Genomic DNA, 26448 nt, shown 5'->3' on the forward strand with positions numbered 1-26448 from the left:
CGCATACTGGCAGCCGCCTTGTAAAGAAACTTCAGAGGACTATGAACTCCTATAGTGACTAAGTCACCGTTCACATATGTCCATCGGTGATGCCTAGAATGAAGGTGCCGTGCGGTAACGCAGCAAGACGCTCCATCCCATAGCAGCAGCAGCAGCGGTCACGTGACCTATCCCATTCCATCCCTTCCTCACTGGACACTGATGCCTTCCTTCGCGGCTCCTGATTGGCTGGGCCGGCTCCGGTCTCCTCCTCTATCCCGCTGCTCCATTGGTCGGCGCCGTGACGCTGTGGTTCGGGGACGCGCAGCCTGTCGGGATCACTGTTGTCGGTGTTGGCGGAGGTTCCGGGCGGTGTACGGGGCTGCAGGTACCGGAAAGCTGTAGGGTGGTGCGGGAGAGGGATAGGGTTGTGTTGCTGAAGGTTGCCGGTAGGGCGTGAAGGGAGGTGCCGGGAATGCGGCGGAGTATGCAGCAGCTGCAGTCAGCGGCCCGGGACAGGGATGTGCTATACTGGGGACAGTGCAGCCAGCTGAGCTACCCTGTGTACAGCCTGTGCCCCCTCCCTGCTGGCTGGAGACTTGTATCAGTCATGTCTCCTCCCCCATGGAACATTATGGATACCCTACAGGCTCCTTCCTGATCAGACAGTCTGTCACTTTGTATCTCTACACAATGGTGTGGCTGTGCCTTCACAAGTGGCAGCAGATGGAGGAAATCCCAGGTTTCAGGGGCACCTAGTGACAGCACCCACATTCAGTTCTGACATTGGGAGGGGTGTGGTTGGTGACATGTAACATATACACCCTAGTCAGTCACTGGCTAAGGCTCTGTTCACATAGTCACCTCTTATTGTTTCTCAGCACTGACAGATCTATATGATGGCTACCCAATGGACCCCTCTGACAGTAATGGGGTCAGTTGGCTTTCCATATGTGGTCAGCATTTAGGTATAATAGTGCAGCATGTTGCACCATTATGATGGATTCTGCATAAGACCTTCCAATGCAGATGTGAACAGAGCTTTATTGAATGTTCAGGAAAATGATCCTCAGGCTGACAGATCTACACTGTGCCCCGTATACTGACAGTATTGATGGCAGACCCCTGCTGTATAGCTATATTTACACTATTCTCTATATGTCTACTTGCCTGGGCACTTGATGTGTTCCCCCACTTTCCCAGTTATTTCTGTAGATGTCTGAGAAATTACTTATTGCCTTGGCGCTAAACATATATCAGTTTGTCTTTTGACATCAATTCGCTGTCACTTGTAGTTTAGAGATGTTTGTCCAGCCACGATTCTTCTGTAAGGTTGTGTGCACACCTACTCAAAAAGGCCAAAGAAGTTGTTCAGCATATTGAGCAAGTTTTTTGGGGGGTGTTTAAAGCAAGGTAGTAAAAACCTGACAGATCCCATTATGGCCAGTCCATGTCCGTGATCAGCTGGTTCTAGCTTTCCATTATTTTCGGTGTTCTGTTTGCAAAGCAGAAATTAATACCATAGATGTGAACTGACCCTTAGGCCATGCAGTTTTGTGTTTATACAGTGTATGCATTGTGAAGACAAAACAGGTGCAAGCTATTCTATGTATGAGGAGAATGAATGGAGAGGTGACCATACAGGGGCAGCCATATCTCTATTCATCTTCTATCTGGATGCGGTAGTCGTCTTACAAGGCGCTTGACCCCAATTCTCCATATACAGAAGTTGCGTGTCCAAGAGGTTCAAACGTTTATGCGTAGCCTATGGAGGTCAGTAATGTCCGTGTAGGAACGGTCCACCTTTGTAACCAGATTCATTTATATTGCTATAAAGAATCTAAATAAAAAGTGAAACAAATTTGGAAATGGTAATGATCATAATGGCAACCCTATTGTGTATACTGCTCCTATGCTGACCTATTTGTGTCCTCATGATTACAGACTACACATAAACCCTGTGTGCTCTGATCCTGCAGTACTGCTTCACATCCATCCCTCTTTACTTACATCCTTACACCCATCCTTTACTTCCTAATGGTTATTAGTATGTAATATAGTAGGGGCACATGGAAAAAAAGCATTGACTGAGTCATCAGACAGCATACAGAGTTTGTAGTCTGTTACCATGGAGACACATAGATGTGCCTAGAAGCTGTATACGGAAAAAGTAGGGCATAACTTATTTGAGGCTTTTTGCAAAGACACTTCTTTCCTTTCATAGATACTCTGAGATCAATAACAAAACTAGGACCAGAATGAAATCTGTTCTGTTAGAAGGTCCTGCTGTATGGCAGCAATACTCACACATAGATTTGTATTGCACAAGAGTATTTTATCACACTGTATGCAATGGGTTGTGGGACATCATTTAATATAGTACAAAGATAGCTGTCTATATAAAGCTGTACAATACTAATGTTAGGAAAATCAGTAGAGAGTCTATAAATGTATTTAATAATGGAGGAGCATTTGCCAAACTACCTTGTTCACAGATATTTTAAAAATCTTCTGGTCTAATAGACAATAAGGGGGTGTCTGCCTCTATAGCAGGGGGTGCAATGCAGGTCAGGAGTCAGTAGAACAAACATTTGACTCCTCTATTTTACTCCTTGACAAATAGTTGACAACCAGGAGCAGTAAAACTCCTCTAATTCATTAAAATGCCATCTAATTCCCATGAAAGTAAATATATAATACAAATGTAGAAAAAATGAGGAAGGGCACTCACCCACATCCACGCTCGTCTTCATAAAATACTTCTTTTATTAAGGTAACATATTTCTTTAAAAACAAGAAGTGCAGGGAGGGAATAGAGCATATATAGGCAAGTAGGCAACAACCGTTTCGCGCAGCTATGTGCGCTTTCTCAAGCCTCAGAATGCAATGCATTGCATTCTGAGGCTTGAGAAAGCGCACATAGCTGCGCGAAACGGCTGTTGCCTACTTGCCTATATATGCTCTATTCCCTCCCTGAACTTCTTGTTTTTAAAGAAATATGTTACCTTAATAAAAGAAGTATTTTATGAAGACGACCGTGGATGTGGGTGAGTGCCCTTCCTCATTTTTTCTACATTTGCTCTATTTGCCTAACTGCCTTTTTTTGGTCGCTGAGCACCCCCACAGCTCTCTATATATAAGGGTATATTCCTCATATTTACCTTCAATTTATTGGGACTTTCATCTGTACATCCAGCAGTGCCATCCTATATCTTTTTCCCTGGTTTTTAAATATATAATACGCTATACACTCACCGGCCACTTTATTAGGTACACCTGTCCAACTGCTCGTTAACACTTAATTTCTAATCAGCCAATCACATGGCGGCAACTCAGTGCATTTAGGCATGTAGACATGGTCAAGACAATCTCCTGCAGTTCAAACCGAGCATCAGTATGGGGAAGAAAGGTGATTTGAGTGCCTTTGAACGTGGCATGGTTGTTGGTGCCAGAAGGACTGGTCTGAGTATTTCAGAAACTGCTGATCTACTGGGATTTTCACGCACAACCATCTCTAGGGTTTACAGAGAATGGTCCGAAAAAGAAAAAACATCCAGTGAGCGGCAGTTCTGTGGGCGGAAATGCGTTGTTGATGCCAGAGGTCAGAGGAGAATGGCCATACTGGTTCGAGCTGATAGAAAGGCAACAGTGACTCAAATAGCCACCCGTTACAACCAAGGTAGCCAGAAGAGCATCTCTGAACGCACAGTACGTCGAACTTTGAGGCAGATGGGCTACAGCAGCAGAAGACCACACCGGGTGCCACTCCTTTCAGCTAAGAACAGGAAACTGAGGCTATAATTTGCACAAGCTCATCGAAATTGGACAATTGAAGATTGGAAAAACGATGCCTGGTCTGATGAGTCTCGATTTCTGCTGCGACATTCGGATGGTAGGGTCAGAATTTGGCGTCAACAACATGAAAGCATGGATCCATCCTGCCTTGTATCAACGGTTCAGGCTGGTGGTGGTGGTGTCATGGTGTGGGGAATATTTTCTTGGCACTCTTTGGGCCCCTTGGTACCAATTGAGCATCGTTGCAACGCCAAAGCCTACCTGAGTATTGTTGCTGACCATGTCCATCCCTTTATGACCACAATGTACCCAACATCTGATGGCTACTTTCAGCAGGATAATGCGCCATGTCATAAAGCTGGAATCATCTCAGACTGGTTTCTTGAACATGACAATGAGTTCACTGTACTCCAATGGCCTCCACAGTCACCAGATCTCAATCCAATAGAGCATCTTTGGGATGTGGTGGAACGGGAGATTCGCATCATGGATGTGCAGCCGACAAATCTGCGGCAACTGTGTGATGCCATCATGTCAATATGGACCAAAATCTCTGAGGAATGCTTCCAGCACCTTGTTGAATCTATGCCACCAAGAATTGAGGCAGTTCTGAAGGCAAAAGGGGGTCCAACCCGTTACTAGCATGGTGTACCTAATAAAGTGGCCGGTGAGTGTATATCTAATTAGATAGTATCAATTGCGTAATATATCATTTTATTATGAAGCTGGAGTCAGTAACTTTTTTCCAACTCAGCCAAAATTGGTCCAGTCTCCAACTCCACAGCCCTGGTATCATATGATGGTTGTTGCAGTTAAAGGGGAATTCTTCACTATTGTAGATGATCACTTAAATGCTAAAGTTGCACTTTATGGAAGTCATGACTTTAAGACTTCTTTGAGTGGGCTGCTTCTAATGTGTTGCATCTATATTGATTTCAATTAGACAACCCTTTGTCAGGCATTGCAAAAAATGAAAATGTTCTTGCTGATGGCAGCCAATTCCTGGCTGTGAAAATATATAGGAATACTGCCCCTTACCTATATAAAAGGAAACTTAATAAAAACACTACACTTTTTGTTATTGCTGCATCCAAAACAACCTGCACAATACAATGTAGACAAACCTAGAGAATAGGTCATGGCAGTATACAAATTGGTTCTCAAAATGGTTTATGAAAATTACTGTGAAGGTAGGGACCACGTTACCGTACTGGCGATATGTTGGTAAAATTGAGAACCAAATAAATAATTTTTGGTGAGAACAAACAGTAACAGTTCAGTTTTTCTGCTTTGTGTGTGAATACATTGTTTACTACTTCAACTCCCGTTTACGTGGCGATATTTATATATAAAATAAATTGCTTCCCTTCCATTGCTTCCCCCTTCTTTTCGTCATACCTACAGTATATTTATATAGTAGCAATCTTAGTACATTCTTCTACCATTTTTGCCCCCCCTCTCAGTCCCATCCTACTCTCCATCCTTTCATTATTTGTATTAGTTATTTCCTAATTATTATTTTTTTTTACTTATCCTCTATTTTTGCCCTTCCTCTTCCCCCCTCTTCTCCAACACATTTTCTCCTTTATCCCTACTTCATATTTGTCATAATTATCTTATGCTTTATTTCCCTTTTATTCCAGTTCTGGCCCCATCCCCATTACTTTATATTGTCCATATGCATGATTACAAAGGTATTCTTTCATAGCCTCCACCTCAGTATATGAACCTTCATATGTGAGTCCCATAGGAACTCATAACGGACCCCATGTGTTCCAGTATGGAACGCATCACAGCCGGCATCCATTGTGTTCCAATCTGGTACACATCACTACTTCCACTATCTGGCAACACATTGATTGACCAAACACATGTGGCAGGTCAATCAACACAGGCAACACACACCACTTGCCACCCCCCATGTGGTGACGTCATCACGCTATGTAACACAGTGACATCACTACTTCATTGCATAAGTCGCACCTCAGCCTTCAACTAGGCTTTTAGCTGACGGTGAGAAACTGACCTCCATCAGCAAAAAAGCTTCACTATTTGCATTGCCTGACAAAGGTTTGTGTAACCCGAAATGTATTTCTTGTGACACAAATTACACTGATAAGAAGCTTTTTTTTTAAACTCGTTTAATTGAAGAAGATATAACAGAACAAATGATACAGTCAGAAGAGTGCAAATATAATACAACACTGATAAGACGCTTAACCCATTGGAGTGCGGTTCAACTGTATCTTTAATAGCTTGACTTTGTGAGTAAGTGGTGAGCCCCTCTGTGAACATGCACCCTCTCACAGCTCAAGAACTGAGTTCAGCCTGACCAAATCCTTCATCTGAATCCTGTGACCTGCAGTTTGTCTTGAGGCGGATACAGCAGAGGCTTTCAGAGTGAAAATTATTTTAGCAGAGGGAGTGAGAGAAAGTAAACTGCCTGATAATGTAGAAAAAGTGATATTGTAAAGGAAAGCCACAGCTGCCTCCAGGGTAAGACTGACCATACATATTAGATACTCTACCTCTCTCCACTCCTCTGTACACGTGCATGCTCCGCTGTGTTTGGGGAGAGCCAAAGTACTCACATGTACAGTAGGTGGTTGACTGGTCCTGAAGAAATAGGTGAATTCAGCCAACATTAATCTCCCACTGCCGTCATAACTTGAAACTGCATTTAACTTACTGTACTATAGTTAGTGACAATCTCATGTTTCTTATGCTGGAGGTTTGTAGGGGTTTTTGGGACTGGGTGGAGATTTTGCTACTGATGACCTCTGTGTGCGATGGGTCATCACTCGGTATCCGATCAGTGGAGGTCACTTAAAGGGAGCAGATATGGAGTAATCTGTCATAGGCGCTATACATCGGGCAGAACCTTATACTTCTGTCTCTGTTCCCTGCATAGATTCTGGTGCAGGCAACTTCCTGTAACAGCTGATAGGTGCAGGGTTCTGTTTTTATACACCCACAATCTGATAAAGAGGATCTTTCCTGAGAACAGGTCAACAGTATCCAAAATTGCTCCCAGATCTGTAAAACTCTTTTCATCCAAAAAGGTTGTGCTGTTCATTGGTGAAGCAGATGTCAGTCAGCGCATCACATTAAAGGGGTATTCCCAAATCCCCTGTTCACCACCTTGCAGGATGTATGCTCTGTTCTCTTCCTGGTTTTCTCAGTACATTGGTGGGTGGAGTTTCACTTTCTCTGCAAGCTCTCTTCATAGCAGTACATGTTTGCAGTCAGTAATGAGGGATGGTTGTAAATAAATTATCACAGTATCACTGGAAGATGCACAATATGAAGCTGATGTAGCAGAGCTGGATTTGTTAGTTGATGAGAATCCCAAACGTACATGCTATAGGACCAAGAGTCAGCTTGCAATATACTCACTTTTAGGTCTGCGTTTACATACAGTGGTAACGACTCCCTGTTTCAGCCCTTATCAGCAAAATTCAATTAGCCAACTAATAACTGGAAGAACCAGAGATAAACAGCTCAGAAATACAAGCTCCGAGCACTCAGCTCCCCCTCCCCTCCTGAGAGCAGGGAGCTACATCACTTGTCCTGGGCGGAGAGATAAGATCATCCCCAGGTCTGTGGTTTTGGAAACGCAGTGTAAACAATGAAGTGAATAATCTTAGATAATAGCCAAACAAAGCAGTTTTGCTTAAGCAATGTATTTAGGAAAAGTCTTAAATCCACATAAGTTAGCAGTATAGATAGGATCCTTGAGACGGGACAAGCCCTTTAAGGCTAGTAGAGCTATTGATCTCCTTTGTATATCGGGTTCGTGAGACTCCATTTTATCTTTGTTGTATACTGTGTGTACAGCACTATGAAGAAGCTCCTTTCCGCTTTTTGAAAAGTGGGCACTTGGTTTATTGTATTAGTTACTGTATATGCTCATTTTCTCTAGACTTCATTTTTCCATATTTTGGGTTGACGTTTTAGTAGCTACAGTATCTTTTTCCAGCAATCAGTTTTTGCTGGGCAGCTCTCCTTCATTCTCCCACCCTGGTATGGCTCATTCGACAGATTTTTCCTGAATGCATGCCAGCGTGCCAGAATGCCAGGCAGAAAGCGTCAAAGGAGATGCAGAATGGGGGATGTGGTGGACATTTAGTCCAAGAAAGAGTCGTTTACCAAAAATGTGCCATAGCAAATTGCAACACCCACTTACACTAGTGAACTGGCATAAATGGATTAATAAATTTGCCACTATCCATCCAGTAGTATACTTATTCTTGCCATCTAATCTGCACAGTAGTAAGAGTAGCTCCGTCACCTATGTCAAACGTGATAACCGTCACTTGACAGGGGGAATTGGAACACCTGAGAGCCCCATAACATCTGTGAAAGAATAATATCTTTACCCAAAAGCATTTTTTAAATCAATTCAATTGAAAAGTTTTCGGTGAAAATGTGACTTGTAGTAGAGGGCGAGCCATTAAAAATTGTCATAAAAGAATAATTAATAGGAAGCATATTTGTACATTCTGTGGTAATGTGATAATATTCCCATATTGTGGATTTGCCCTGACATGGCTGATATTATAATGCATATATGTAACCATACATTCCACACATAACTTGTACAGTCCAACAGAAATAGCCTCGGAAATTGACAAATGTGCGTCCTGTATGTTTAGCAAGAAGAAGGCATGTGGATGGGGATTTATCAAGCCCTGCACTCCAGACGTCTGGCCTGAAAAGTCACTAAATAGACTTGTTTACTCTCATCTGTAAATGCCTTTAAGGTTTGGGCTGCCCTAACCATCGGCATAAAATACTGACAGACTCACTATTACAAAACAATAGTCTTTTACTCCGAAATGCTGCAGCATTGCAGAAGAAAACGTTTGTAAAAGCCTACAAATGGGTAAAAACCTGTCTATAGAGCCATACCAGGTTGGGGAATGAAGGAGAGCTGCCCAACAAAAAGTGAGGTCCCACATTGTGGAAAAGCTTCTTTTCTTGTTGCGGATTTTGCTGCGTTCATTTGAGCCAAAGCCAGCAGTGGATTGAGCAGAAGGTAGAAGTATAAGAATTTCCTGTATATTTCCCCATTCCTTTTATAGACGTTCTTGGCTTTGGCTCAAAAAAAACCATAATAAAATCTGCAACAAAAAAAGTCGCATTTCCACAACGTGGGGCCTTAGCCTAAGGCCAAAGCCCCATGTGACCTAAATGCCGAGGGAAAAAATTGCGGCGTTTTACAGTCAAAGAAAAGTGGATTTGGGATTCAAGTGAATCCCATGCTCACTCTACGGTAAAAACCATGCTGTGATTTCGAAAACCGGTGATATTTTGGAAATCGCAGCATATCACTTATATACTGTCTACCAATAAGTATTTGGACACCTGTGGTAGAATAGAAAACAACATTTATTCATATTCCATAGTTGGTAGAGCCTCCATGAATGGCAATCACAGCCTCAACCCTCAGGGGCATGCTTTTTACAAGTTCTTGTATGACGGCTAGTGGTATTTTATTCCATTCGGCTTGGAGAAGACAGGTAAGTTCTTTCACCACTTTTGGACGACTGCAGTTTTGGGGGTCTGCCGATTTGGGGCACATTCCGACAATCACCGTTCATCTTCCACTTCATAATCACATAGGCCACGGTCGATTTTAGGTAATTCAGTTCCCTCGCTATGTCCCTTAAAGATCCACCATTTCTGTGGTACCCTACAATTACCCCTTTCTCGAAATTGGACAGCTCTGCACTTCGTAGCATCTTGCATGCGACTAATGCCAATGCTGTTTCCCTACACGATATTTAACAGCGGAAGTCGTAACATACATCACGACCGCAGATATCTTCATTTGTATGGGTGTCCAAATACTTACTAGTAGACAGCGTACCTACAGAAATTCTGGTGATTTCCCCATAGGTTTACTTGAAACAGAAAGTCCGCAGAGGAAACCTGCAAATTTTCTGTTAAATGTGCTGCGAGAGGAACTACGATGCTTTGCCGCTGCGGTTTTTCCCTCAGCACTTTTGCTTTTGCAGTACTTTTGCTTCAAGATGCTACATGGGGCCTTAGCCTAAAAAGTGTTTTCTTAGTAACCCTGCAGCATTTCAGAGTAAAACCTATAAGTAAATGTTTGTTCTCATACCGTGTTAGCCAGTGGGTAGGAAATTAAAAAAACAAAACAAAAAAACTTGATAGTCTATAGTAGTTGATACCTTTTTAATGGCTAACTAAGGGTGCATGCACACTACGTAACGCCGGGCGTGTATGAGAGCCGTACACGCCGGCGTTACAGCAGGGCTGCCGAACACTTCCCATTCACTTCAATGGGAGCGCTCGTAAACGCCGCTGTTACGAGCGCTCCCATTGAAGTGAATGGGAAGTGTTCGGCAGCCCTGCTGTAATGCCGGCGTGTACGGCTCTCATACACGCCCGGCGTTACGTAGTGTGCATGCACCCTAATAATGATGACAGATTACAACGTTTCGGAACTCTAGGATCCTTCCTCAAGTAAAACCTAGTTCATTGTAATGAGGAAGTCTGTCAGTATTTCTTGCATGGCTGGTTCCCTTTAAACTAGCAGATATCTTGATTTATTTTTTTCTTTATTAGAAAATCAGTTTGCTGTATGTGTAGTGTCTATGTTTGTGTAGTGTGTATGTTGTGGACATGAGTAGGATATTTATTAGGCAGGGTTATCACTCGATCTATCTGCAGCAGATTACCCGCCCCTGGACATGCAGCACAACCTGACCAGCAGATAAAGCCACTAGTGTTTTTCCATATTGGCCTAACCTGTTGTGTGTGTCATTTGTTGTGTGTTTGTGTAGCAGATCATTTACAGTAGAGCTCTCCTATGTTTACAGCAACACATAGTGTAATCTCAAGTATTCCAGATTTGTTCTTTTAGCGTTTATTATACAATGGGTGAGAGGAGGAATTGCTGCTGTTGTACATTAGCAAAGCTGCATGAAAGGGGTTCTAGATAAATCCACAAGAGTCCATTGCACGGCAGTGCGGCCAAGGGTGCTGAGGTGCAGGTGAAACAGGAGTACGGTGCAGCAGTAGCACTTGTTACCGGTCCAGGACCCCGAAAAGGTCTTTCTGTTGTATAAAATATACCACTGTTTTAAATGGCATGAAGTAGATAGGGGCCCATCACAAATTTTGCATTTGGGGCCCAGGAGATTCAAGTTACGCCACCCTTAGGAGGGGATGCTGAACTACACTAGCAATGGTGAATTGTCCTACCACGGGGATAGTGACTGCCGTGAAGAAATTGTTGATCATAGTTTGCAGCGGGAGGGGAAAGCCTACATGGGATATATCTGACTACAGGCAGGGTAACATCAATTTCACAGATCTGATGAAAATCAGAATTACAGTTCTTTCAAATAGAAAAATGTAACTGAATTAATTTGATTCATTGTGCAGCCCTAATGGTCATCAATCATGGTGGTGGGAAATCTTAGCGATATGCCATTAGTTTATAATAAGAGAAAATCCCTTACAAAGAATCGTATTCTTCGCTTTGGTAACTACATTGTGGTTTTGCCGCATAGAACGTCTTCAGCATGCAGTGGGGATCCTCTGTACAAGCAGCTGCTAGGATGAGCCTGTTAGCAAAGAACCCAGTGGGACCCATTTATCAATGGTTTCCTGAGAACGTGGTTTACACCGAGTCCTTCTGCTTGAGGCATTTTTTTTTTGCCTGTCATACTTGAAAGTCAATGTTTTGCTGTAAATGGAGCACCATTAAAGGGGTTATCCAGAGACTGCTCATCCACTTACTTCCTCCAGGTTTCTATTTAAGTCAAACCTTGAGTTTCTGGGCTGGTGCTGACCTAGGGTCATGTAATCGGAACCAGCATTTGGCATCCTAGTTGATCTGCCTCCTTTCCTATGTTCACATTTAGTGATATGTACTGTAGGCTTTCTTTTTTTATTACAGTGATCTATTTTGCCAGTCCCATTGTACAGCTAAATACAGCAGTAAGCATAGGAGGGGAGGAACAACTCTGGTGCCAGGTGCTGCTTCCAATCACGTGACTTAGGGTCGGAAAACATCCTGAAAAAGCCAAGTTTTGACCCAAATTGAAGCCAAGAAGTAAGTAGATAAATAGTGCCTGCATAACCCCTTTAATTGTGTTACTGTTATTCTGAGTTGCTTAGCCTTACTCCTTTAACATCCAGCCATTGATTTGTAGCAATGGTCATATGTCTATTTCAGAGGAACATACCTGTAGCAGGAATAATAGACATCCGCAAGGGACAGGGAACGTAAAACTCGTTCAGAATGAGCGCGTAAAAACCAGATCCCATTTATTTCTATGGGTGCCGTACGCGCTCTCCATTGAAATCAATGGGAGGCTTTTTTCCCTATTGCTTTCAATGTGATACGCACGTATGCCGGCACCCATAGAAATCAATGGGATCTGTTTTTTACGCGCTCATTCTGAACAAGTTTTACGTTCAGAATGAGCGGAGCGTATACTCCGTGTGAAGGCTCCCTTACATTTCTGTATATGTATTTCACCTGTTTGTAAATACATTTATCATCCTTAGGCCTCTGTGCATGGTCAGTGTGCTAGCCGTGAGCACATGTATGGCTTGTACACTGACCCATTTGTTTCTATGGCCCCATACATACGACTGACCGTGAGTTTGGGGTGAAACTCAGGACATCTCCTCTTCCTCTCCAGTTGATCAGTGAATGGGGCTGTGCAGGCACAGACAGCACACGTTACAGCACATATGTCATCTATGTTCCATCCATGTCATTTAGTCACGGCATGGCTATACTCACATAATCACACAAGCTTTATGCATAGTATCTTTATATGTCAGTAGTATTCCCTACAAGATTAAGACAGAAAGTTGGAAATGGATTTTCAGGAATTTGTCAATAGAACCTGTCACATTAATATGATATCTTAATTCTGGTCTCGTACAGCGCTATTGTGAAAAATGACACGTTCTTCTCCTTCTGCCTTTTTTTTCTTGGGTAAAACCTCATTGGTCAGTAGTTATTTTATTACATTACTAACTGTATGCTATCTATCTGACATTAGCGATTCTGACTGTGTAACCTACAGTAAGTGACATATCCTTTAGCCAATGGCAGTGTAAGACAGAATGCTACTGGAGTGAAATGCGACAGCAGTGCAATACGAGGAGAGGGAGCAGCTAGACCCTAAATGGCTGTATTATAGTGTGTAATACATTATGCACCATGCCCTTGTATACATGTATTATACTGTAATAGTGTACATTGTCGACATAGATACACATGAGCAGTGTGCGTAATGTTATATATACCTGCTTAGAAATATGTGGACGGTAATATATACCAGCTGTACATGTTATAACATTTATCTGGCATTGTCATTGCCCTGCAGATTCAGCAGATGATTCATGTAGTAATGTGAGCATACAGTATGGGTTGACACTGTACATAGTTCCTTTCCTTATAGTATATACTGTATATATTATAAAGACAGCACTGTATACATTGTATATGGTTTGGTCCTGTTAGTATATGCTATATATAAAGCTGTAGACTTGGCTGCCCATACCTAAATAATATATATTGTGCACACAATTGCCTGAACAGTAATGTGTAGACTATTACATGCGATATATACATTGAGTATGTAATACACCACAACTTTGAGGACATGATATGTCCTCTTTAAGGCGAAGACCCATGAAGTGAGTCGCATCTAAAAAATGCAGTGGAAAAAAAAACTCAGTGCAAAAAAAAATGCAGTGGAAACAGATTTTTCATTGTGTTTCTGCAGTGTTTTTCTCTGTCCCTCCAAGTGCATTCCACGACAAACTTGGCTGAACATCGGGAGCAGACTCTGTCATGTGTATGGGGTCTTATACTGCAGGAATACTTAACTACTAGTAAAGGTCCACTGACTCTGTTCGCTGAGCAGCATGTCCAGTGTTTACAACATTTTTTGGACTATCTTTGCATAAGCCCTCATGTGTGAAGGCAGACGGGATGATTACCAATCTCTGCTGCCACTGGTGCAAGAGATCGGGCTTGGGGACAGGAGAAGACTGTTTCTCCTGGTCACGGTCATCATGATCTGGGCAGTTGTTGGCCACGGTCAGTTGAGTATCATTGTTATACTGTATTATTATTATTTATTTATATAGCACCATTAATTCCTTGGGTTACATACAGTACACAAAATATACAGGTAGATATAATACTAACAATGACCGACTGGCACAGTGGGGTAGAGGGCCCTGCCCACGAGGGCTTACAATCTATGAGGGAAGGGGGAGAGACAGAAGGAGAGGGGGAGATTGTACAGATGGCAGTGAGGTGATAGTATTATTGGAGGTTGTAGGCCTCCTGAATAGGTGAGTCTTCAGGGCCTTCTTGAAGCCTGTGATTGTGGGGGTCAGTCTTATGTGTCTTGGTAAGGAGTTCCAGAGTATGGGGGATGCACGGGAGAAATCTTGGAGGCGGTTGTGTGAGGAGCGGATGAGAGCGGAGTAGGAGGTCATTGGAGGACCTGAGGTATGTACATACACTCACCAGCCACTTTATTAGGTACACCATGCTAGTAACGGGTTGGACCGCCTTTTGCCTTCAGAACTGCCTCAATTCTTCGTGGCATAGATTCAACAAGGTGCTGGAAGCATTCCTCAGAGATTTTGGTCCATATTGACATGATGGCATCACACAGTTGCCGCAGATTTGTCGGCTGTACATCCATGATGCGAATCTCCCGTTCCACCACATCCCAAAGATGCTCTATTGGATTGAGATCTGGTGACTGTGGAGGCCATTGGAGTACAGTGAACTCATTGTCATGTTCAAGAAACCAGTCTGAGATGATTCCAGCTTTATGACATGGCACATTATCCTGCTGAAAGTAGCCATCAGATGTTGGGTACATTGTGGTCATAAAGGGATGGACATGGTCAGCAACAATACTCAGGTAGGCTTTGGCGTTGCAACGATGCTCAATTGGTACCAAGGGGCCCAAAGAGTGCCAAGAAAATATTCCCCACACCATGACACCACCACCACCAGCCTGAACCGTTGATACAAGGCAGGATGGATCCATGCTTTCATGTTGTTGACGCCAAATTCTGACCCTACCATCCGAATGTCGCAGCAGAAATCGACACTCATCAGACCAGGGAACGTTTTTCCAATCTTCAATTGTCCAATTTCGATGAGCTTGTGCAAATTGTAGCCTCAGTTTCCTGTTCTTAGCTGAAAGGAGTGGCACCCGTTGTGGTCTTCTGCTGCTGTAGCCCATCTGCCTCAAAGTTCGACGTACTGTACGTTCAGAGATGCTCTTCTGGCTACCTTGGTTGTAACGGGTGGCTATTTGAGTCACTGTTGCCTTTCTATCAGCTCGAACCAGTCTGGCCATTCTCCTCTGGCATCAACAACACATTTCCGCCCACATAACTGCTGCTCACTGGATGTTTTTTCTTTTTCGGACCATTCTCTGTAAACCCTAGAGATGGTTGTGCGTGAAAATCCCAGTAGATCAGCAGTTTCTGAAATACTCAGACCAGCCCTTCTGGCACCAACAACCATGCCACGTTCAAAGGCACTCAAATCACCTTTCTTCCCCATACTGATGCTCGGTTTGAACTGCAGGAGATTGTCTTGACCATGTCTACATGCCTAAATGCACTGAGTTGCCGCCATGTGATTGGCTGATTAGAAATTAAGTGTTAACGATCAGTTGGACAGGTGTACCTAATAAAGTGGCCGGTGAGTGTACATACATATGTTCATACATACTCACAAAGGAGGGAGTCAGTTTTGATGGGATCTATAAATTTGGTGCCTCTTTTCATCTAACACTTTGTCTTGAGATATTAATCCACTTTTTACACCACCCCCTTACTGAGAAAGATTGTGACAATTTTTTCAACCTTTTTAAAAAATGTTCTTTTGCAAGTTTTGATGCCAGGATTCTGAAATCCAGGACTTGATAAATTCCCCAAATGTGCATATATATCAGTGGAAGCTACATGGTTAATCTGGGCAGGTTGGTGCATTCTGGGTTGGGTGATGTTGATGAAACCGAAGTCCCTCCCTACTCATCCAGTTTCATAATGTAAGTCTCACTGCCATGAGCTGTAGGTCAGAAGCCTTGTTCTTGGCATATACCTGTAAGCAGGAGTTTAGTAAATGCTACCTTTTTCCTGCAGCCATTGCTAACTATTTGCAGTGAAGCTAACAGAAGATCTTAGGAGGGCCTAGTGCCACCTGTATGGGACATGAGGCAAATTGATGTTTTTAGGGTTCCTGAAGAAATGGTATATATAGCCAGCCCTAGCCTACCAGAGTACATGACACTGCTTGTTCGTGCATGAGCTGAACTTATAGGGCCAATAACAGGATTGGATTCTATACTTTAGGAAAGTTTTAGACTATATACATTGTGCAGTATTTCCTTACATGTATTACAGAATGACCCCATAGAATGCTATGGGTGTGGTAAAACGATACTCGAGAACTCAGAGCTTGCATAGAGTCTCAAGATCATCATGTTAGTGTTTTATTGAAGAATAAACTAGTCAAAAGTATACAAGCAGTCCAATGAATACTACTAAGGTCATGTTCATGAGCGTGTCAGAATGAGGATATGAATTCCATGCCTCAATCCGGACAGCACCTGCGGACATAATGCATGTGAATGGAGTTTTCAGGAGACAATGGTGTTCTGGAGTAAGTAATCGCTTATGTCCGGCATATTAGCAAAAAATGCAAAACTGTAGACCAGTATTTTGTCATTAATATTTAGGCTTATGCTTTAGTATAAAAATATAGTATAATGGTATAGAAGCCGTGGCCACATTCTGTAAGGTGTAAAACATCTGCTCTTTAGTGTGAATGTTTCCTGCCTTGTGGGCTAGTAACTTTGTGTTTTATGGGCTCGCTCACTTTGTCAGATAATATTAGGAAGGACAAGACCTATTTGGTGTGTGTACATACAGCCTGTGCTGTTGGAATAATACAGCCAGTACCTTAAACTGCATTACTGCTGTCTGTCTGTTGTTCCTGTATGTGTGTTGGTTATTTGTGTCTGAATGGTGTCAAATTTTGTCCTGGTCATTGAGCTAGTGAACAAGAATGTTGTGGTTTGCTACTGACTCTGAAAGTGTTTGGAAGAGATACAAGTCTTAAAGGAGTATTTTATCCACTGAAAAGGTTTAATATAATAAACTGTATGTACTCACCTCTGTGTTCAGCCTGGGATTCTGCGGAGGGTCTCCTTTCAGGTCCCCAGTTTATTTTCAGCCTTAATAGGACTGCATCAGCCAGCCAGTGACTGATTTAAGGATTGGCTTATGCGCTACCATTCAGGCCAAAGCTCAGGAAGACCTGGGACCCAAATGGAGACTCTCTGCTGTATCCCCAGCCAAATGGAGAGGTGAGTATATACTGTTTATTATTTTAACCCCCACTAGGTGGGGTGAAAAAGACTTGGACACCCTTTTTAAGTTTTGTAGGCACTTTAATATTTGATATTATTTATTATAATTATTATTTTTTACTTTTTTGTAGTCTGCTCTCAGGATATGATATATTTTATTGACATAGGCCATGATGAGATTGGATTAGGGTAGATTAGCATAGACTCTCTCTAATCTGTGAGCTTCTTTAGTATAGAATGCAATTGGTTAAACAGCTGCAGCGTGATATCTTATGACAGAAGAAAAGCATTGAAAAGTCATTGGAAAAACATTTATGACCTTTAAGAGTAAATGTTCTTTAAGTAGGGTTGAGCCGATCCTGACTTTTCAGGATTGATTTTAAAATCCGATTTCCGATCACTTTTCATTCGAACCCGATCTCGATCCCAATTCCGATCCCAATACAAGTCAATGGGATTTTTTTTATTAATCGGAGATCGGATTTTAAACGCAATCCTATTCAATATTCAGCATGGAATCTAACAATTGTTAGAATCCACGCTGTGTAGTGAATCACTAAGTAGCCAGAGGATTTTTTTTTAATCCTCTTGGTACTTAGTCCCCCCTGGTGTCCACTTACCTCCAGAGATGGTTGCTCCGCTGCTCCGGTGTTCTTCTTCGTTTTGCTGCCGGTCCAGCTGCCGTCTTCTTCTCCCTTCGCTGCCCCCTCCCTGCCAGGTTAGGAGAGTGTGGGTGGGTTAGGAGAGTGTGGGCGGGTACTGGGAGACATCACATCTCCCCGCCCTGTATCCGCCCACACTCTCCTAACTCGCCCACACTCTCCTAACCTGGCAGGGAGGGGGCAGTGAGGCGAAGAAGACTGCAGCTGAAGCAGCAGCGAGGCGAACAGCAGCGGAGCAGCCATCTCTGGAGGTAAGTAGCTACTAGAGATGCTACTTTAGTCTCCCATTAGAATGAATGGAGACAGCCGGCGCGCAGGGGGTTAAGGCTGTGTGCCGGCTGCTTCCATTCATTCCTATGGAACCGCAGCGGAGCCTTCACACTGAGTATACGCTATGTACTCATTGTGAAGGCATTGTGGGAAATACTACCTATCTCGATCCCACCTAAAAAGATCATGTTCGGAATTCCAATCGTGAAATTTTCTCGATCGCCGATTGGAATCTGATTTGTTCTGAACACGATCGCTCAACCCTATCTTTAAGCCTACTTGGTCATTGATCGGACATATTGACGATTTATTGGTTATTCCTTGTTTCCCTGTAAACTTCCGCACATTTACCCTGCAAAACCGCATGGCTGGTAAAGGGAATCTGTCATGTCTTTTTAGGACACTAAATCAGTAAATATCCCTATCCTAATGCTGCTGTGACCACTTTGGAAGAAAATGTTTATACTTCCCTAAAGAAGAGTCTCATCAGCTACATCTTTGGTTCCCCTGAAATCCTGTGCATGCGTACTGAAGGATCTATTACTCATGTTTTTGTGAATAACTGCGCAGGCGCTGGGATGACCAGGGTATGGCTAGGTAAAAATGTTTTATTATTCATTGCAGCCATGGACTGCATTAGTATAGGGCTACTTGGGACAATAAGGACCATGGTGACCTGTGCATGGTTTAGTGTCACATATAGATCTGACAGGTTCCCTTTATTAGGGCAACAAAGAATCATCAATAATAATCATAAATGAATAAGACATTAGTGACACAAGCCTATTCTGTCTGTGAAGCACACAGTCCGTGTACTGGCAGCATTTCACGTACTGACAGTGGCCCTGTCTGTGGAACTCACTACATTGCATGCCGTGAGCTCCCAAATATCTGAACTGATATAAAGTTGTGAGTTCTGTACAGTCCCAATCACACGGTCGTGCTCATTCTGGGAAATGGCAGCATAGTCATGTGAAAACAATGTAAGTGAAGACACCTGTGCATTGGTCTGATGTGCGGAACATATCATGTGTCTTCACCAGGCACAAGTAATGGATGGCGAGCCTGTGTACATATAAAACTTACATACATGTGTGCCTTTAATATCCAAGTATCAGTAGTAAGGGCGAGACAGAAGTAAGGTATAGTGGAATGTTTTGTACCTGTTGTATGGTTTGTTTTTTCTTTTTTAATCTGCCCTTGGTTTTGGCACACATCCATGCAAAATACTGACATATGCATAAGGCTGAAAAGTACATTTACATCTTGACCATGCCTATGTCTGTAAGAAGACAGATGTTTCATATTTTGGCACAATTTTAGATGCAGCGTCATAAGGCCCCACTGCAGAACAACAACATTGTGGAAAAAATGCATGGACCGCACATCCTAATATTCTACATTTATCTATGTGTCTCATCAAACCTACATGATAAACATGAGATGTTTAATATAGTGCAGAGTATCCAGACTTTCTCCAGATCATGTGAGAGCAACTACTATAATACTGCCGGTGTGTATAGAGCTGACTATATCTAACCTGCCTGTAAAACTGCTATAATACAGCAATAAAGATTTAAAGGTAAAGGTGAACTACAACGTCTTTGGGCAAGGTCCAGCCCATAACCTCTGCAGCGGGTGCTGTTAAGTATAATGTTTAACCTTGGAATGAGCAGATGAAATACAGAATCAGATCAGTTATATAACAGATTATATGACGTCAGATACTTCACTTTTAATAGAGTATTAACATAGTTAAAGTTCACGGCATAGTCTTCAACTGATCCTGAGTTCTAACCTATATTCTAGTCTATTCACATACTCCTGTAGGTCGTTGTAGTAGTCTAGTTTGTCAGTAGGAACTTGTAGAGCTTATGTTTCTTCAAAGAGGATCTCTGGGCTAAATAATATTTTCTAATTAGGCTGGGGGAGGTGAAAAAAAAATACCCACCTGTCCCTGATGCTCCAGGGTCCTCCCAGGGTGGTCCCATCAGTCAGCTGCCTTCTTGTTCATGATTTCCTCACCGGTTGTGACGTTCTGAATCCCTTTCGCTAAGGCCGCTTCATTGGCCTTAACGGTCATGTGACTGCTGAGGCCAGTCAGCTCCTTAGTGGCCTCAGGAAGAGAACCGTGGACATCACAGGTAGTCCGTGTTTCCTTCTTGAGCCCGCTGATTGGCCTCGGCTGTCACATGGGGCGGATACTTCTGCATCGGGGACAGTTGAGTATAGTTTTATTTTTTTGTTCACCTCACCCAGCCTAATTAATAAATAAAATGTTAGGCCATACAACTCCTTTAAGCTCTTACCTACCGTACGGCGCAGGTATAGGGAAGTCTCCTCACTACACCATATTACTACAGCCAGGAGATGTCTTACTATAACATACAGCGGTCAAACTGTTGAGCCAAGTAACTTGCGCTAGATCCACACCAGCGTTTGAATCTCCGTATGAAACTCCATGCCACATTCCACTTAAAATTGATGGAGAGAAAAGTCCTGCAAGGAGAACTTTTTCTTCCACTAGTTTTAGTATAAAACAGGGGTCTCAAACTTGTGGCCCGCGGGCCAACTGCAGCCCTGGTGAGAATAGTTTGCGGCCCCCACCTCAATATCAAAGTTTAATGTTAGTGCGGCCCGAGTTTGGTTCGAATGGCACTTTTCAGTGTTGTGTGCGGAGCTGGATGAACCTACCAATCACGGTGGGGTATATTGCTCTCAGAGGCAGAACATCAGCCGGGCTTATTGCGAACTTGTGCCATTTCCCAGGCTCAGAAGCAGAGGCGGCCGCGGAAATTGCTACTCAGCGGGACAGAAAAAAAAGCGGAAAAGACGCATCGGCTAAACAGTGACACCAAGAGGAATTCTATATTACACAGGCCCAAACATGTCTTTTTCAAAGCCTGCAGTGAAGAGAAAGGTTGGTGATGAGCACAGACAATTTCAGGAAAAGTGGGAAGTGCAATATTTCTTTGAGCACAGGGGCATCCCGACGTGTCTTATTTGCACAGAGAAAGTTACGTTGCACAAAGAATACAATTTGAAACGTCATTACACAACTAGACATGCTGAGGAGTATGCAAAATACCAGGGAGATGGGAGAGCGAACCGGGTTGCTAATCTTAAAACATATTTACTGATATTAATAACATTGGAATGTTTTTGTAAGAGCTTTTCTTGTGGAAAACCTGATGCGGCCTAGCCTCATCCAGACTCTACCTCCAGCGGCCCCCAGGGTAAATTGAGTTTGAGACCCCTGGTATAAAATCATCAGAAACGCGGCAGACTCTGAAGAACGGAAACCCAAATGAAAGTGTGAACCTAGTGTAAGTTGTTTTACAGATGGAGTGGATCTCCCTAAGTACATTGGCACCAACACTACACAGGTGACTTTCTCTCTGATTATAGACAGTCTTGTCCTTTATTCACTATCCAACCCAGGCCTCCATAAGAACCTTTGAGTTCAGAGTGTACTGCTGAGGTATCTTTGAACCTTCATCCCTGCAACCATCTCTCGCTACTGGAGGAATACAAACTCAGACCCCAGACCACATCCCAGTATAAATACTGACCCAGGCATAAATACAACCTCTCTGTCTCAATAAATAAATAAAGACTGTCATACACTCTAAAAAGTCAGGTAAATCAATGGCTCACAGATGAAGTGTCCTCCATGTTCTCATCTTTAACCCAGCACATACCCCTTTGATGCAACGATTCTCATCTTCTCCTTCCCTCACTAATAGTAATGGGCAGTGGGAGTAATGGACGAAAATATGTAAGATATAGCGTAGGATTCAGCTCCCTGATATATGTCAAATGTATTCAAAGAGTGGTTCACAGCAAAGGCCATTGAATACGATAGTTGACCCAGCTGGGAAACTGGCCTGACCTGAATGCTATAGAATATTTGTGCTTGAAAAACCTTTTGTATGACTCCGGCATCCATCCAATAAAAGGCAGTTATTGTAGTGTACAGTCATGTAGATTGTAGTGCGGATTCTTACTGACTGCTGTTCTCCAGTGTAATGTTGGTACTGAAGATATTTGGTTTCTGTTTTGTGCTACATTCAGATTTACATTCTCTTTTGAACAATATATACATTAGTATTTCATAAACGCACATTTTTTTAAATAAGTATTATAGGTTAGAAAACATGAACATTATAAATTTCCTTCACTTGTAACTACCACTTTATAAACTTATTAAAAAATGGGTTTATCCCCAGATATTCCTCAGTAAGGGCGGGTTCACACCAGCACCTTGTCTCTGTTTTAGGCAATCTGACTACTAGGTTTCCATCTCCTGTCCAGTTTCTCGGGCAGAAGACGGAAACCTAAAAGCGGAGACCGGGCGCAGGTGTGAACCCGCTCTAATGGTGTTTTCATACTGTAATGTGGCTTTCAGTTTTCTATTGATTTCCAGATTTTATTTCCTATAGAGAAGTCTTTGTGAAATTTTTCTTAAAAATGTTTTGTTGGAAACCACCATAAAGGTTTATTTACATGTTCGCACAAATCGTGATCTTCCTGTACACCTGTGATTTTGAGGGGCTCATGCGGACACCCGCTTATTGGTCAGTGGAAATAAAACGGAGACATTCTCTGTTTTGGGGTTTTGTTAAGTTAAAGTCCATGAAAGCCCATGAAAGTCACAGAAACCACATGGATGATATTCCCATGACCATTTTTTTTTTAATGAAATCAGAGCCATACGAAAGTATAGGAAGTGGAAAAAATGTAGATCCATGAAAATGGATCAACCGGAGACAATACATGAATCTAAAATGAGCAGGATTGTGTGCTATCCCCAAAGTGTGGACGTGTGAATAAGCCCTAAAGGTATGGCCGCATGGCATAACACACACATTGGAAAAACCATGGCCTGATAAGACTTTGTTCTGTTCTGTTTTTGGCACTGAACAGCGTTGGTCTCAGACTTTCGTTTTTCCACTCCAAATCTGAATCAGCTGTAGGAAAATCTCTTTGTGAACATTTCTTCATCTTGTCAGATTTAGACAAACTCATAAAGATAAATTTGGGTCTTTAATGGGTATAATTTTTTTTTTTTTTTTTTTTTTTTTTTAGTTTGGTAAGCTTCCTGTTGTTTTTACAAAGTGCAGTCACCAATACGGATTAAATATAGGTTGTAATACAGAATAAAATAATAGGAGGCATTTTTTTCAGGACCTAAGGCTTCTTTTGGGAAAACGCAGACATGTAATGGTAGAGGCCAGGTAACAACATGTTGTAATGCAGGAATTATCACTAGCTCTAGAAGCCTTGCACATGCAGGGAAACTTGTGTGAATAAGGGTTTATTTGATCCTTGTATTCACTGTGGCTATGGCATATGATGGATTTTTTTTTTTTTTTTTTTTTTTTTAATTTTGCGGGCTTACAGAATTCTCTCTGTATTGAATTATTGCCCTACACATAACCATAACTCCACATAAGCATAAGTCCTAGTAATATTGGTATGTGTCTATAACATTTCTTTTTCCTTGTAAGGTCACCATTGCTTTGTCACTATGGAAGACTAGTCCTCTTTGTAAATGTGTGCCATGATCTATTTTTTTCCACACATGCATCTCTCATCAGTTCCTTGTATTGTGAATGTGTAGCCTGAAGCAAGGCTTAGTAAACGGATGTTACTGACACTTGCATTCCTCTCTCTGCAGAAAGGAATTCCATACAAACAGGATTTTTCTCCAGCCGTCTGCAGTTTCTCCTTGGTCTAAAGACACCAGCTTCAGCATGCAAGGAAATGAATGAACTAGGTATGGTATGCAGCTGATGGAAAGCCATCTCTCAGGCTCTTAGCATTGTCTCTTTGTTCCTCCCATTGCTTACATGGTGTTTCTATAATCCAGATAGATTCATTTTGCAGTATGTAAAGGGTGCAAATTTCAATTGCATAAGTTAAGATGACATTACACAGAAGGGAAGGATGTCATTGTTGACTTTCTGGAAAAGGAACAGAGGAAATGTCCCGGAAAGGTTATTTAAGTCAGACCTAAAGATCATGGTTTAATGAGCAAGAGGTAAATGTTGTCGAGCATACAACTATACTATCTACATAGACAGACATTAGCAATAGAATTGTTCATTCTAAAGAACTCCGTGCAGGAGATTTGTCAAAACCTGTTTCTTTAACTTTTTGCAAACAGGCAAACTTTGCACTAGTTTTGATACATTTTTTGATAACGTTCTAAGGGCTTGTTCACATCTGCGCCCGGTCTCTGTTATGCAGGTTTCCGTTTTCTGCACGAAACTGGGCAGGAGACGGAAACCTGCAGGCATATTTCAAACCCATTCATTTGAATGGGTTTGAAAAGTGTCCAGTAGTGAGCGCCGGTGAGCGTTTTGTGCTCTCCGAAGCGAATCCAGTTTTTTTTTAACCGGACACAAAGTCGGACATGCAGGACTTTGTGTCCGGTTTAAAAAAAAAATAAAAAATGGTTTCGCCGCGGAAGCAGATTAGGCTTAGCCACCCTGAACGCTTTTAATCACACATCCTGGGTGTGAGTGACATCTCCCTCATAGCCCCTTACTCCTTGATGCCATTACCAAGCTACCCCCTGTCCCTGTGACTACTTAGGCTCATTTGCATATGACAAGATTACTACAGAGGGTCAGCAATGGAAAGGGAATGCTTTCATCCTGTAGATCATGGGGCCAGTTTATGGTGGGGTAAAAAGCCCTGACAGATTCCCTATAATGAAAAAGGTAAAAAATGAATAAGAAAGACACTATGAAGAAATGGCTATTACTACTGAGGAGGTGGTCAGATAGGAGTCAAAAGAAATAAAATCACCAGAGTGTCCCTTTAATAGGGGGGAATTCTTCGTTCATGATCCCGGACTCTTGGCTAAAGTGGAGAGCGACGAGAGAGCGAGCATTTCTTGGCCTGTCTTATTTTACATAGATAAATGTGAACTCTTATATAGGACCTATCAGGAGAGACATGCTGTGTAAACCACAGGCTGCAGAAAAATGACAGTATACCCTATTACAAGTAACTGGCTGTCCCTGTAATACATCCAGGAAAACATGGCTTAAAAGCGAGTCTCGCATTGCGACAAGTATCATCGGGGCTTCTCCCTGACTGGCTTGTTTCACTGATATTTCCCATTTATATATAGTGAGAATGTATCCTAGTGATATGCCAATACTTGTAGCAGTGGAAAAATGCCTTTAACCAGGAATTCTAGGCACTCTGATAAAAATACCGTAATTCCTACGTCTGCTCAGCTAAGCGTGTCCATCCAAATAGAGTGCATTTATTTAACTCATTTTCTGCTAAAAGCAGAAGTTGACTCTTTTTTTGACTTGTAGTTAGGTGGGAATCATGTTATTTGACTACCTGTTTAATGTTGTATGTATTCATTGACTGAATGAAGAAGCACTGCCTGGGAGAAGCAGTATGCTGAACCTGCAAGGCGCCATTCACATTGAGGAATTGGCATCTGAATTTGAGGGGGATTCTCAAAATTCACTCCAAATTCTGGCCAGTGTCTGCCTTCCATGGTGGATGTGTTTTTTTTTTTTTTTTTTTTTTTTTAGGGCACTGAATGAGCATGAATGAGATCCGAATGAATGAGATTTTCCTGAACATGGCCTCACCTTTTTCCCCATGAAACACCCTGTAACTGAGCTTCAATGTGAAATGTCATCTAGTTCATGCTGCCTTGTGTACTGTCAGCATGCGGTATTGATGGCATTCTGATTTCAGCTATGTGTGAATATGGTGCAGTTTGGACTCTGTTATATTCATGATCACTACCATCCACTGACTGAGCGTTTTTTTCCCCCTATCCCTGGAAGTAACCCATCAGTCAGAAACAGGCGATGCAGGGTAAATGTATGACCATATGGTTTTCCAAAGCAGCAGAAGATGAATAGTCCAGACTTCAGTGGTGCAGCTTTCACAGTGCACTGAAAGTAATGACGTGTAAGCTTTGCCACACTCACCATATCATGTATGAAGAAGAGCCACTATGGAGCTCACGGTCAGGCCAATCCACAAATAGCGCATTTGGAAATATATTGAAATTCCCAAATTTGTGGCATTTGGTTATCCACCATTGGTTTATAGCACAGATCTGAGATATAAAGTTGAGATTTACTAGAACAGATGAAACAGCTTATTGAAGAGGGATTAACATTTAGGGCTAGACAATCCCAAAGCTGAAAGGCATGGTAAATCATGATTTAGATTTGGTCTTTATCCCTACTTTTGATACGAGCTCATGTTCTTGTAATATTTTATTTTGGGCTCTTGTAAATCAAATATGTGTTTTAAAGTATTGTTAAAAAAATAAATAAAATAAA

The 26448-nt window shown here is 42.3% G+C and overlaps 1 protein-coding gene across 1 annotated transcript in view; it reads left to right on the top strand.

The window, feature by feature from the left end:
* Positions 1–264: 264 nt before the first annotated feature.
* FER (FER tyrosine kinase) overlaps positions 265–26448 on the top strand; it is a 192562-nt gene continuing 166378 nt past the window's right edge. The window contains exons 1-2 of the mRNA XM_075272244.1: positions 265–367; positions 23796–23894. The gene's annotated coding sequence lies outside the window, so the exon portion shown is untranslated. The remainder of the gene's footprint in view (positions 368–23795; positions 23895–26448) is intronic.

The sequence above is a fragment of the Leptodactylus fuscus genome, chromosome 1 (genome assembly GCF_031893055.1).
Source record: "Leptodactylus fuscus isolate aLepFus1 chromosome 1, aLepFus1.hap2, whole genome shotgun sequence".
Lineage (NCBI taxonomy): Eukaryota > Metazoa > Chordata > Amphibia > Anura > Leptodactylidae > Leptodactylus > Leptodactylus fuscus.